Consider the following 13157-nt stretch of genomic DNA (forward strand, 5'->3'; position numbering starts at 1 on the left):
CAGCAGACCTTCTACTGGGGTCAATGCTGACAAAAAGTACCGTTTCCGGACCCAGAATGGACACTGGACAAAGAGGCCTCCGCGAGGCAACTATCTGGACATACCCACACGTTCGGGGAGATGTCCTCTACCACACCACACTCTCCGCTAAGCGGGAGAGGTGTAAAATTCACAGCAGCAGACCTTCTACTGGGGTCAAGGCTGACAAAAAGTACCGTTTCCGGACCCAGAATGGACACTGGACAAAAGACGGCTCCGCGAGGCAACTATCTGGACATACCCACGCGTTCGGGGAGATGTCCTGTACCACACCCCACTCTCCGCTAAGCGGGAGAGGTGTAAAATTCACAGCAGCAGACCTTCTACTGGGGTCAATGCTGACAAAAAGTACCGTTTCCGGACCCAGAATGGACACTGGACAAAGAGGCCTCCGCGAGGCAACTATCTGGACATACCCACACGTTCGGGGAGATGTCCTCTACCACACCACACTCTCCGCTAAGCGGGAGAGGTGTAAAATTCACAGCAGCAGACCTTCTACTGGGGTCAAGGCTGACAAAAAGTACCGTTTCCGGACCCAGAATGGACACTGGACAAAAGACGGCTCCGCGAGGCAACTATCTGGACATACCCACGCGTTCGGGGAGATGTCCTGTACCACACCCCACTCTCCGCTAAGCGGGAGAGGTGTAAAATTCACAGCAGCAGACCTTCTACTGTGGTCAACGCTGAAAAAAGTACCGTTTCCGGACCCAGAATGGACACTGGACAAAGAGGCCTCCGCGAGGCAACTATCTGGACATACCCACACGTTCGGGGAGATGTCCTCTACCACACCACACTCTCCGCTAAGCGGGAGAGGTGTAAAATTCACAGCAGCAGACCTTCTACTGGGGTCAATGCTGACAAAAAGTACCGTTTCCGGACCCAGAATGGACACTGGACAAAGAGGCCTCCGCGAGGCAACTATCTGGACATACCCACACGTTCGGGGAGATGTCCTCTACCACACCACACTCTCCGCTAAGCGGGAGAGGTGTAAAATTCACAGCAGCAGACCTTCTACTGGGGTCAAGGCTGACAAAAAGTACCGTTTCCGGACCCAGAATGGACACTGGACAAAAGACGGCTCCGCGAGGCAACTATCTGGACATACCCACGCGTTCGGGGAGATGTCCTGTACCACACCCCACTCTCCGCTAAGCGGGAGAGGTGTAAAATTCACAGCAGCAGACCTTCTACTGTGGTCAACGCTGAAAAAAGTACCGTTTCCGGACCCAGAATGGACACTGGACAAAGAGGCCTCCGCGAGGCAACTATCTGGACATACCCACGCGTTCGGGGAGATGTCCTCTACCACACCACACTCTCCGCTAAGCGGGAGAGGTGTAAAATTCACAGCAGCAGACCTTCTACTGGGGTCAATGCTGACAAAAAGTACCGTTTCCGGACCCAGAATGGACACTGGACAAAGAGGCCTCCGCGAGGCAACTATCTGGACACAGCAGCAGACCTTCTACTGGGGTCAACGCTCAAAAAAGTGCTGTGCCTTGGGGCATTGACATGAAATCACTTTCTCTACGCAGGCTAAGTCAGGTCAAGGAGTTACCTCTAGCTTTGGAATGGGTGTCACTTGTGTGCGTTGATTGCATCTGTCTGTGCATTTATGCATTTGTTTGTCCTGACGAAACTTGATTATTTCTCGACTGTTTATTTTCTCGTATGACACGACATAGAAACTACTTGTGACTACTGTCTTTGTGTGCTGTCGAGCGGATGTTCTTTGCATCAGCTCAAAGGTATAGCCTGCTGTGTCATTCGATTCATTTGTCCAGATATGCCATTTATGATCTTTAAGGATGTACAATGACGCATATGGTGGCCTGTCGAAAAATACACACATACTGGTCAAAGCATACTCATTTTGGTGGTACAGACAGGATAAATTGAACGTTTTTGGAATTTTTGTGCCAGCTCTTAACAGGAGAAGTAAGGTCTGTGGGCTGTTAATTACTTCATATGTTGATAAGCTCTTTTCCTGCTGACATGTTTCACATTGTTCAGATTGAGCAGGTAATATTTGTGCAATAGTGTCTAAGATGCCTTTTTGTGACACGTCAAGTGGCTGCACTATGAATTGTGACATGTTCTTTGTAGATGGTAAGGCCTTGTCACCACATTGAGTACAACTATACAGACTAAGACTTTTCAGGCAAAGCAGGTCATCTCCAAGGAAAGGAGACCGAAGTGTGTATTCTACAAAGCTGTTTAATATGGTGCATACTTCTGTCCTAGAACATTTCTGAGACACTAATGACACTGATGTGTTGGCTAGATTGAATTTCTCAAGTTTCCGTCTAAATGTTGAGTCCTGCGCTGCTGCTTCTTCAAGCCGTGTGTGACATTTTTTGATAGCAGATGTAGAATTGGTAATGGTATAGCTTCACACATATTGTCATTTAGACTTTCATTGCATAAAACCACATCATCATCATCTTCTTCCAAATTGTCCTCCGTTATTGTTCTGTTAATTGCTTTCAACTGTCCAGGCACAGAATGTACAGATGTCTGTATGTTTTGCTTGAACAACTGTGTGGACACCACACATACTCAACCAAACTACTAGTTTGTGTATAAAATCTAATGGGTCATTGTGCATTCCTAAGGCCAAGTAAGATGCTATTCACTAGTTGTTGAGTGACACCACAGATTGTTTTGCAATCAAATGTGTGACCTGGATTTTGAAAAAACGCTTGAACGAGAGCTGCTAAATTCCCCGGCATAGATGACAACTGAACCATCGAAGTAGGTGTCAATGGTTTCAATTTATCTTGTACTACTTGTAGATGCAGTATACCCACGCGTTCGGGGAGATGTCCTGTACCACACCCCACTCTCCGCTAAGTGGGAGAGGTGTAAAATTCACGGCAGCAGACCTTCTACTGAGGTCAACGCTCAAAAAAGTGCTGTGCCTTGGGGCATTGACAATTATTTAATTAACGAATTAAATAACCTTATTTTATTCTGAAGGCAACCGGATGTCTTAAATTAGCTAGCTCTCAGACAGGAAGTTCTAAATTAGCTCATAAGACGGAGCCAAATATCTGTCTGAGAGTGGAGCCTGCCTGGCAAATGACATGGGGGGTCCTTTTTGTGGGCTTGGCCGAAAGTGGGCGTTACCAAAAGGTAGGCGTGGCCATGGCCGCCAGAAGTCTGTCAGATTTTGACAGCTTCAAATTAGTGTTAAACATAATATAACCCAATTGACTCCAGTCCTCTCTGTTTAATATATCTATAATGAAACTATATAAACTATGCATATACCATGAAGTGCTATGACTACTAGCTCTGGTCCATAGCTCTAATGCGTTTCATTTAGAGCTACTCTAAACTTCCCCGCTCGCATGAATGCAGACCAGCCTCTACTCTTTGGCGTAAATAAAAAGAACGTTTTTGCTACACATAAAAACAAAGGCGAGTTGTGTCATTAGAAAGCCTACTTTGGTAATTGGTTCTAGTTCTAGTGAACAGAAATAATAAATAAATAGACTTGGTAACCTAACTGTAGGGAGTGCAAACCAGGGGGGCAGTCAGCCAGATATTTCGTGAAGCCTCATTTGAAATCGGTAGTTCATATAATGGCCTGTTGTGGCGCTGGACTGGACCCAAAAAGCCCCATAGCTCCATAGAGGCCCATGTATTTTGGCCCAACTTCACCTAGACTGTATTACCTTAATAAACATGGTCATGAATACTTTCTTCTTCCAGTCACTAGTTTAAAGTCTCATTTCTAATGTCATAATATTCTTTTTGGAAAATTATGGTCCCATTAATTAAAAAAATGACCATAAAGTCGCGTATGTTCTGAGGGGCGTGGCTACCGTTACAGTCTATGATCGGGATTCCCCTCCCACTCAAGAGTCTTCTCCTCCCACTCGAGTCAAAATAAAAACCAACGGAGAAGAAGGGGGGAAGTCCCGCCTCGTTGTCTGGGCAGCCAATGACCAGCTGGTACAAAACGGAGCCAGCCAATGGCCAGCTGGTACCAAAAGATGGCGACTTACATCAGGAATTAGCATATCATTACAGGCTTCATTTTACGTTCATGTTAGACCCGGGGAACGCTTTGTCCATATTTTTTACAGTCTATGGTGCAAACACATTAAAGAACCTGGGGGTTATCATCTATGAAAAGGCAACACAATGAGCAGAAAATAAAAATGAACCATGTAAATACAACAAATTGAGCAGAGCACTGCAGGGAGTTGAACCCCATTCCGGTAAACCAGAAGTACCACAACCAGTGCCTTGGTTTAACCTTTTTTCAAATCGTGAACAATGATGAAGAATCGCGCACTATAGCATGCCACTTAATGACCTTGGGGTCAACAAGGTCATTGATATTGATCAATAACCTTGAGCAGTATAAATGACCTTCAATAAGACTAGTAAATGACCTTGACCAGTATAAATGACCGTGACCAGTATATGACTGACCAGTATAAATTACCTTCATGAGACTAGTAAATGACCTTGACCAGTATAAATGACCTTCATAAGACTAGTAAATGATCTTCACCAGTATGAATTACCTTGACCAGTATGCGGTCCGTGACCATGGACTATAGCCTTTAGCTTTTCCTTGATTTTCACCTTTTTTTTTAATCCTCAACAATGATGAAGAATCGCACACAATAGCGCGCCGCTCAATGACCTGAGACCATGGACCAATGAACCATGTAAATATAACACATTGAGCAGGGCACTGCAGGGAGTTGAACCCCGTTCCGGTAAACCAGAAGTCCGACACCAGTGCCTTAGTTTTTGTGTTGTTGTTCATTTACAGGTCCAGGTGTGCATACGCATGTGCGCCTGTGCGTGTGTAGGTGCATTTGTGCATGTCTGTGCACGCTTCAATGACCACTGTTGGACCCCATGGGGATCAAGGACCTCAGGGAGCCACCCATAATTCACAACGGTCACAGCGAACTCTGTTGCATCACAACTGGTGGCCAACAGTCGTAACCAACACCGCCACCGACCCACAGGAGAATACCATCGCACAGTGGTATCAGACCAACCACAATCAGCCAGCCCTCAAACCAAACCCTTCGACCTAGAAGAACTTGAAACTGCAATGGGAAAGTTGAAACCCGGAAAAGCAGCAGGGATTGATGACCTACTGGCAGAAATGTTACAGCACCTGGGACCCAACGCAAAGACCTGGCTTGTGGGGATGCTGAACACATGCATAGCACAGAAAACCATCCCTTCTGTCTGGGAAAAGGCCAAAGTGGTTGCAATCCTTAAACCTGGCAAAGACCCATTATCCACAAAGAGCTACCGACCCATTTCCCTCTGCATCACCTACAAGGCTATATGAGAAGCTGCTACTCCAACGCCTCGTTGCCACTCATAGATACCAAGCTGACTAAAGACCAAGCTGGTTTCCGTCCCAGCCGCTCCTGTGCTGGACAGAGCTCAACCTCACCCAACACATTGAGGATGGGTTTGAGGGGAAACAAATAACTGGAGCAGCATTCAGAGATCTCTCTGCTGCCTACGACACTGTCCAACACCGCACAATGGTCAGGAAAAGCCTCCTCAACAACAGGCGCTTCTATGTCCAGTTAAATGATGGAAAGCCCAAAAGAACGGCCTCCCACAAGGTAGCGTGCTCGCCCCCCTCCTTTTCAATATCTACACAAACGACCAGCCACTACCCAATGCCTAATGCCAGCATTTCATCTACGCTGACAACCTCTGCATTACGACCCAACAAGCAGACTTCCAGAAGATTGAGTCTGTCCTTGAAAGTGCCCTCCAAGAAATGTCAAGCTACTACAATACAACCACCTGAAACCCAACCCATAGAGAACACCTCACACACACATAATTTCCTTTCGTGGCTGTTTACATTCGAGGGTCGCTGGTACTCTCGAACGGAACAGTTTAACGTCATGCCCAGGACGAAAAGATATAGAGAACACCAACATGACAAATAACAGCAGGAAGGCATGAGCCACAATCCACCGTCTTGGCAAAGACCACACCACCCATAATTCACAACAGTCACAGCAAACTCTGTTGCATCACAACTGGTGTAGGTATTGGATGGAGCCCGCACATCACAGGTATAAAAAAAAACGTTCTATATTGAAATACTGACAACGTTTCGATCTATTTGATCTTCATCAGGTCATGTGTACACAAAACATACACTTTTATACTAAGGGAGTGCCCCCATCAACCAATCAAAACACCACATTTTGGTGCCCCTCCCATCACTGCAGGTGTGACACGTCAACCCTGAGTGAGTAGGTGGGGACCCAGACATATTGATGTAAATATAGTCTGTTCAGAAATTGTAGTGCCTCTCATAGAGCTTGTAGGTGATGCAGAGGAGGGAAATGGGTCGGTAGCTCTTCGGGGATAATGGGTCTTTGCCAGGTTTAGGGATTGCAACTACTCCAGCCTTTTTCCAAACAGAAGGGATGGGTTTCTGTGCTATGCATGTGTTCAGCATCCCCACAAGCCAGGTCCTTGCGATAGGTCCCAGGTGCTGTATCATTTCTGCCAGTATGCCATCAATCCCTGCTGCTTTTCCGGGTTTCAACTTTCCCATTGCAGTTTCACGTTCTTCTAAGTCGAAGGGTTTGGTTTGAGGGCTGGCTGATTGTGGTTGGTCTGATACCACTGTGCGATGGTATTCTATGTGGGTCGGTGGCGGTGTTGGTTACAACTGTTGGCCACCAGTTGTGACCAAGACCGCCACCAACCCACAGGAGAATACCATCGCACAGTGGTATCAGACCAACCACAATCAGCCAGCCTTCAAACCAAACCCTTCGACCTAGAAGAACGTGAAACTGCAATGGGAAAGTTGAAACCCGGAAAAGCAGCAGGGATTGATGACCTACTAGCAGAAATGATACAGCACCTGGGACCTAACGGAAAGACCTGGCTTGTGGGGATGCTGAACACATGCATAGCACAGAAAACCATCCCTTCTGTCTGGAAAAAGGCCAAAGTGGTTGCAATCCCTAAACCTGGCAAAGACCCATTATCCCCAAAGAGCTACCGACCCATTTCCCTCCTCTGCATCACCTACAAGCCTATCCCGTCACACCAAATTGGTCGACACAGCCCTAAATGACACCTGTGGCATCATCATAGGATGCATCAAGACAACACCTGACCCTGTCCCAACACCTGTTTACATTCGAGGGTCGCCGGTCCTCTCGAACGGAACAGTTTAACGTCATGCCCAGGACGAAAAGATATAGAGAACACCATAATGACAAATAACAGCAGGAAGGCATGGGCCACAATCCACCGTCTTGGCAAAGACCACACCACCCATAATTCACAACGGTCACAGCAAACTCTATTGCATCACAACTGGTGTAGTTATTGGATGGAGCCTGCACACCACCAAAAAAAAGAAAAACAACATACTATAGTATGCCCTCCGTGACCATGGACTTTAGCCTTTCGCTTTTCTGCAATTTAACCTTTTTTCAAATCCTCAACAATGATGAAGAATCGCGCACTATAGCGTGCCACTTAATGACCTTGACCAATATCAATGACCTTGAGCAGTATAAATTACCTTCAATAAGACTAGTAAATGACCTTGACCAGTATAAATGACCTTGACAAGTACAAATGACCTTGACCAGTATAAATGACCTTCACCAGTAGAAATGACCGTGACCAGTATATGACTGTGACCAGTATAAATTACCTTCATGAGACTAGTAATTGACCTTGACCAGTATAAATGACCTTTAGAAGACTAGTAAATGATCTTCACCAGTATAAATGACCTTTAGAAGACTAGTAAATGATCTTCACCAGTATAAATGACCTTGACCAGTATGCGGTCCGTGACCATGGACTATAGCCTTTTGCTTTTCCTTGATTTTCACCTTTAAAAAATCCTCAACAATGATGAAGAATCGCACACTATAGCGCGCCGCTCAATGACCTGAGACCATGGACCAATGAATGAAATACAACACATTGAGCAGGGCACTGCAGGGAGTTGAACCCCGTTCCGGTAAACCAGAAGTCCGACACCAGTGCCTTAGTTTTTGTGTTGTTGTTCATTTAAAGGTCCAGGTGTGCATACGCATGTGCCCCTGTGTGTGTAGGTGCATGTGTGCATGTGTGTGCACGCTTCAATGACCACTGTTGGACCCAATGGCGATCAAGGACCTCAGGGAGCCACCCATAATTCACAACGGTCACAGCGAACTCTGTTGCATCACAACTGGTGGCCAACAGTCGTAACCAACACCGCCACGACCCACAGGAGAATACCATCGCACAGTGGTATCAGACCAACCACAATCAGCCAGCCCTCAAACCAAACCCTTCGACCTAGAAGAACTCAAAACTGCAATGGGAAAGTTGAAACCCGGAAAAGCAGCAGGGATTGATGACATACTGGCAGATATTATACAGCACCTGGAACCTAACGCAAAGACCTGGCTCGTGGGGATGCTGAACACATGCATGGCACAGAAAACCATCCCTTCTGTCTGGAGAAAAGCCAAAGTGGTTGCAATCCCCAAACCTGGCAAAGACCCATCATCCTCAAAGAGCTACCGACCCATTTCCCTCCTCTGCATCACCTACAAGAGAGGCTGCTACTCCCAACGCCTCATACCACTCATAGACACCAAGCTGACTAAAGACCAAGCTGGTTTCCGTCCCGTCCTGTGCTGGACAGAGCTCAACCTCACCCAACACATTGAGGATGGGTTTGAGGGAAAACAAATAACTGGAGCAGCAACTGGAGGGCGAAGCAAGCACGCAGGCAGCTTGTGCCTGCCTGCGTGCCTGACTGCCTTCCTCATGTGGAAGCTGCATAGTTGAGTTTGTGTGTGTGTTTCTTTTTCTGTCTTTCTTTCTTAGGACGAAGATCAAGGTAGACGCCGTTGGAAGGCTCAACACAAGCCGATGCCCCTAGAGATCCATCCCAAAGCTTCCCTCAGGGAGTCCAGCAAGCCAGCTAGCCAGCAAGCCCGCCCAGTCAGCCAACGCAGCCAGCCAGCTCCGCCAGTCAGCCAGTGTAGAAAGTCAGGCTGCCAAGCCAGCGCACATCAGCCCTTGCAGTCAACCATTGTAGCCATACCAGCCTTGCTCAGTCAGCTCAGCCAGGCCTCTCTCGAGGCCTGGCTCTCTGTCTGCCTGGCCCGGTCTGCCTCGCCCTGCCTTGCAGCAACAGAACCAGCCTTGCTGGCAAGCCAGCCAGCTCAGAATACGAGCTCAGCAAGCCAGCGCAGCTGGCAAGCACGCAGTTAGTCTAAACCAGTTTCAGACTGGCAGGCCAAGGCAGACAGACAGGAAGACCGAGGCGCCTAGGCAGGCAGACAGGCCAGGAAGGCAACAAAGTGCAGGCAGGGGGACTGTCCGGCCTAAGGCTGCGCTGCAAGGGTTGGAGCCTGGCCAGCTCCTGCTGGTCTAGACTGAGTGGCTGTGGCTGCACAGTAAGGCTGCGGTAACCTAGTCTGGGCTTGCTGCTGCACTGGCTTGCTCAGCTCGCATTCTGAGCTGGCTGGCTTTCCAGAAAGGCTGGTTCTGTTGCTGCAAGGCAGGGCAGGGCAGACCGGGCCAGGCAGACAGAGAGCCAGGCCTCAAGAGAGGCCTGGCTGAGCTGACTGAGCAAGGCTGGTATGGCTGCAATGGCTGACTGCAAGGGCTGATATGCTCTGGCTTGGCAGCCTGACTTTCTACACTGGCTGACTGGCGGAGCTGACTGGCTGCGTTGGCTGACTGGGCAGGCTTGCTGGCTAGCTGGCTTGCTGTGCTCCCTGAGGGAAGCTTTGGGATGGATCTCTAGGGGCATCGGCTAGTGTTGAGCCTTCCTATGGCGTCTACCTTGATCTCCGTCCTAAGAAAGAAAGACAGAAAAAGAAAGACACAGAAACCCAACTATGCAGCTTCCACCTGAGGAACCGAGACGCGAGAAAAGAACTGAGCGTCACTTGGGATGGTCACAAACTCTCCAACCATACCCACCCCATGTATCTTGGAGTTACACTGGACAGGACACTCTTCTTCAAAAAAACACCTGGAGAACACAAAAGCCACGGTCAACACCCACAATAACATCCTGTGAAAACTAGTGAACTCCCAAGTGGGGCGCAGACCCACAAACAATCCGTGCAACTGCCATGGCCCTGTCTTTCTCTACAGCAGAGTATGCCTGCTCAAGCTGGAGCCGATCACGTCACACCAAATTGGTCGACAGCCCTAAATGACACCTGTCGCATCATCACGGGATGGGTCAAGACAACACCTGTCCCGTCCGTGCCTTTATGCGCTAGCCGGCACCTCCCCCCGCACATCAGACGACTGTGTAACGCTCAAGATGAATGGAAAACACAGGAGATAGACAGTGAAGTCTGGAATGAAATGATAGAGAACACCTCACACACACAGTTTCCTTTCGTGGCCGTTTACATTCGAGGGTCGCCGGTCCTCTCGAACGGAACAGTTTAACGTCATGCCCAGGACGAAAAGATATAGAGAACACCATAATGACAAATAACAGCAGGAAGGCATGGGCCACAATCCACCGTCTTGGCAAAGACCACACCACCCATAATTCACAACGGTCACAGCAAACTCTGTTGCATCACAACTGGTGTAGGTATTGGATGGAGCCCGCACACCACAGGTATAAGAAAGACGTGATGCAGAGGAGGGAAATGGGTCGGTAGCTCTTCGGGGATAATGGGTCTTTGCCAGGTTTAGGGATTGCAACTACTCCAGCCTTTTTCCAAACAGAAGGGATGGTTTTCTGTGCTATGCATGTGTTCAGCATCCCCACAAGCCAGGTCCTTGCGATAGGTCCCAGGTGCTGTATCATTTCTGCCAGTATGCCATCAATCCCTGCTGCTTTTCCGGGTTTCAACTTTCCCATTGCAGTTTCACGTTCTTCTAAGTCGAAGGGTTTGGTTTGAGGGCTGGCTGATTGTGGTTGGTCTGATACCACTGTGCGATGGTATTCTATGTGGGTCGGTGGCGGTGTTGGTTACAACTGTTGGCCACCAGTTGTGACCAAGACCGCCACCGACCCACAGGAGAATACCATCGCACAGTGGTATCAGACCAACCACAATCAGCCAGCCCTCAAACCAAACCCTTCGACCTAGAAGAACTTGAAACTGCAATGGGAAAGTTGAAACCCGGAAAAGCAGCAGGGATTGATGACCTACTGGCAGAAATGTTACAGCACCTGGGACCCAACGCAAAGACCTGGCTTGTGGGGATGCTGAACACATGCATAGCACAGAAAACCATCCCTTCTGTCTGGGAAAAGGCCAAAGTGGTTGCAATCCCTAAACCTGGCAAAGACCCATTATCCACAAAGAGCTACCGACCCATTTCCCTCTGCATCACCTACAAGGCTATATGAGAAGCTGCTACTCCAACGCCTTGTTGCCACTCATAGATACCAAGCTGACTAAAGACCAAGCTGGTTTCCGTCCCAGCCGCTCCTGTGCTGGACAGAGCTCAACCTCACCCAACACATTGAGGATGGGTTTGAGGGGAAACAAATAACTGGAGCAGCATTCAGAGATCTCTCTGCTGCCTACGACACTGTCCAACACCGCACAATGGTCAGGAAAAGCCTCCTCAACAACAGGCGCTTCTATGTCCAGTTAAATGACCAGAGGAGTAAATAGAAAGCCCAAAAGAACGGCCTCCAACAAGGTAGCGTGCTCGCCCCCCTCCTTTTCAATATCTACACAAACGACCAGCCACTACCCAATGCCTAATGCCAGCGTTTCATCTACGCCGACAACCTCTGCATTACGACCCAACAAGCAGACTTCCAGAAGATTGAGTCTGTCCTTGAAAGTGCCCTCCAAGAAATGTCAAGCTACTACAATACAACCACCTGAAACCCAACCTATAGAGAACACCTCACACACACATAATTTCCTTTCGTGGCCGTTTACATTCGAGGGTCGCTGGTCCTCTCGAACGGAACAGTTTAACGTCATGCCCAGGACGAAAAGATATAGAGAACACCAACATGTCAAATAACAGCAGGAAGGCATGGGCCACAATCCACCGTCTTGGCAAAAACCACACCACCCATAATTCACAACGGTCACAGCAAACTCTGTTGCATCACAACTGGTGTAGGTATTGGATGGAGCCCGCACACCACAGGTATAAGAAAGACGTTCTTTGTTGAAATACTGACAGCGTTTCGATCAATTTGATCTTCATCAGGTCATGTGTACACAAAACATACACTTTTATACTAAGGGAGTGCCCCCATTAAACAATCAAAATACCACATTTTGGTGCCCCTCCCATCACTGCAGGTGTGACACGTCAACCCTGAGTGAGTAGGTGGGGACCCAGACATATTGATGTAAATATAGTCTGTTCAGAAATTGTAGTGCCTCTCATAGAGCTTGTAGGTGATGCAGAGGAGGGAAATGGGTCGGTAGCTCTTCGGGGATAATGGGTCTTTGCCAGGTTTAGGGATTGCAACTACTCCAGCCTTTTTCCAAACAGAAGGGATGGTTTTCTGTGCTATGCATGTGTTCAGCATCCCCACAAGCCAGGTCCTTGCGATAGGTCCCGGGTGCTGTATCATTTCTGCCAGTATGCCATCAATCCCTGCTGCTTTTCCGGGTTTCAACTTTCCCATTGCAGTTTCACGTTCTTCTAAGTCGAAGGGTTTGGTTTGAGGGCTGGCTGATTGTGGTTGGTCTGATACCACTGTGCGATGGTATTCTATGTGGGTCGGTGGCGGTGTTGGTTACAACTGTTCACCAGTTGTGACCAAGACCGCCACCGACCCACAGGAGAATACCATCGCACAGTGGTATCAGACCAACCACAATCAGCCAGCCCTCAAACCAAACCCTTCGACCTAGAAGAACTTGAAACTGCAATGGGAAAGTTGAAACCCGGAAAAGCAGCAGGGATTGATGACCTACTGGCAGATATGTTACAGCACCTGGGACCCAACGCAAAGACCTGGCTTGTGGGGATGCTGAACACATGCATAGCACAGAAAACCATCCCTTCTGTCTGGGAAAAGGCCAAAGTGGTTGCAATCCCTAAACCTGGCAAAGACCCATTATCCACAAAGAGCTACCGACCCATTTCCCTCTGCA

The 13157-nt window shown here is 48.3% G+C and overlaps 1 long non-coding RNA gene across 1 annotated transcript in view; it reads left to right on the plus strand.

Annotated features, from left to right (window-relative positions):
- LOC310866288 overlaps positions 1 to 13157 on the plus strand; it is a 579577-nt gene that overhangs the window by 73286 nt on the left and 493134 nt on the right. The gene's annotated exons all lie outside the window — the stretch shown is intronic.

This window comes from Protomyctophum parallelum, assembly GCF_964188405.1.
Source record: "Protomyctophum parallelum genome assembly, chromosome: 10".
Taxonomy (NCBI): domain Eukaryota; kingdom Metazoa; phylum Chordata; class Actinopteri; order Myctophiformes; family Myctophidae; genus Protomyctophum; species Protomyctophum parallelum.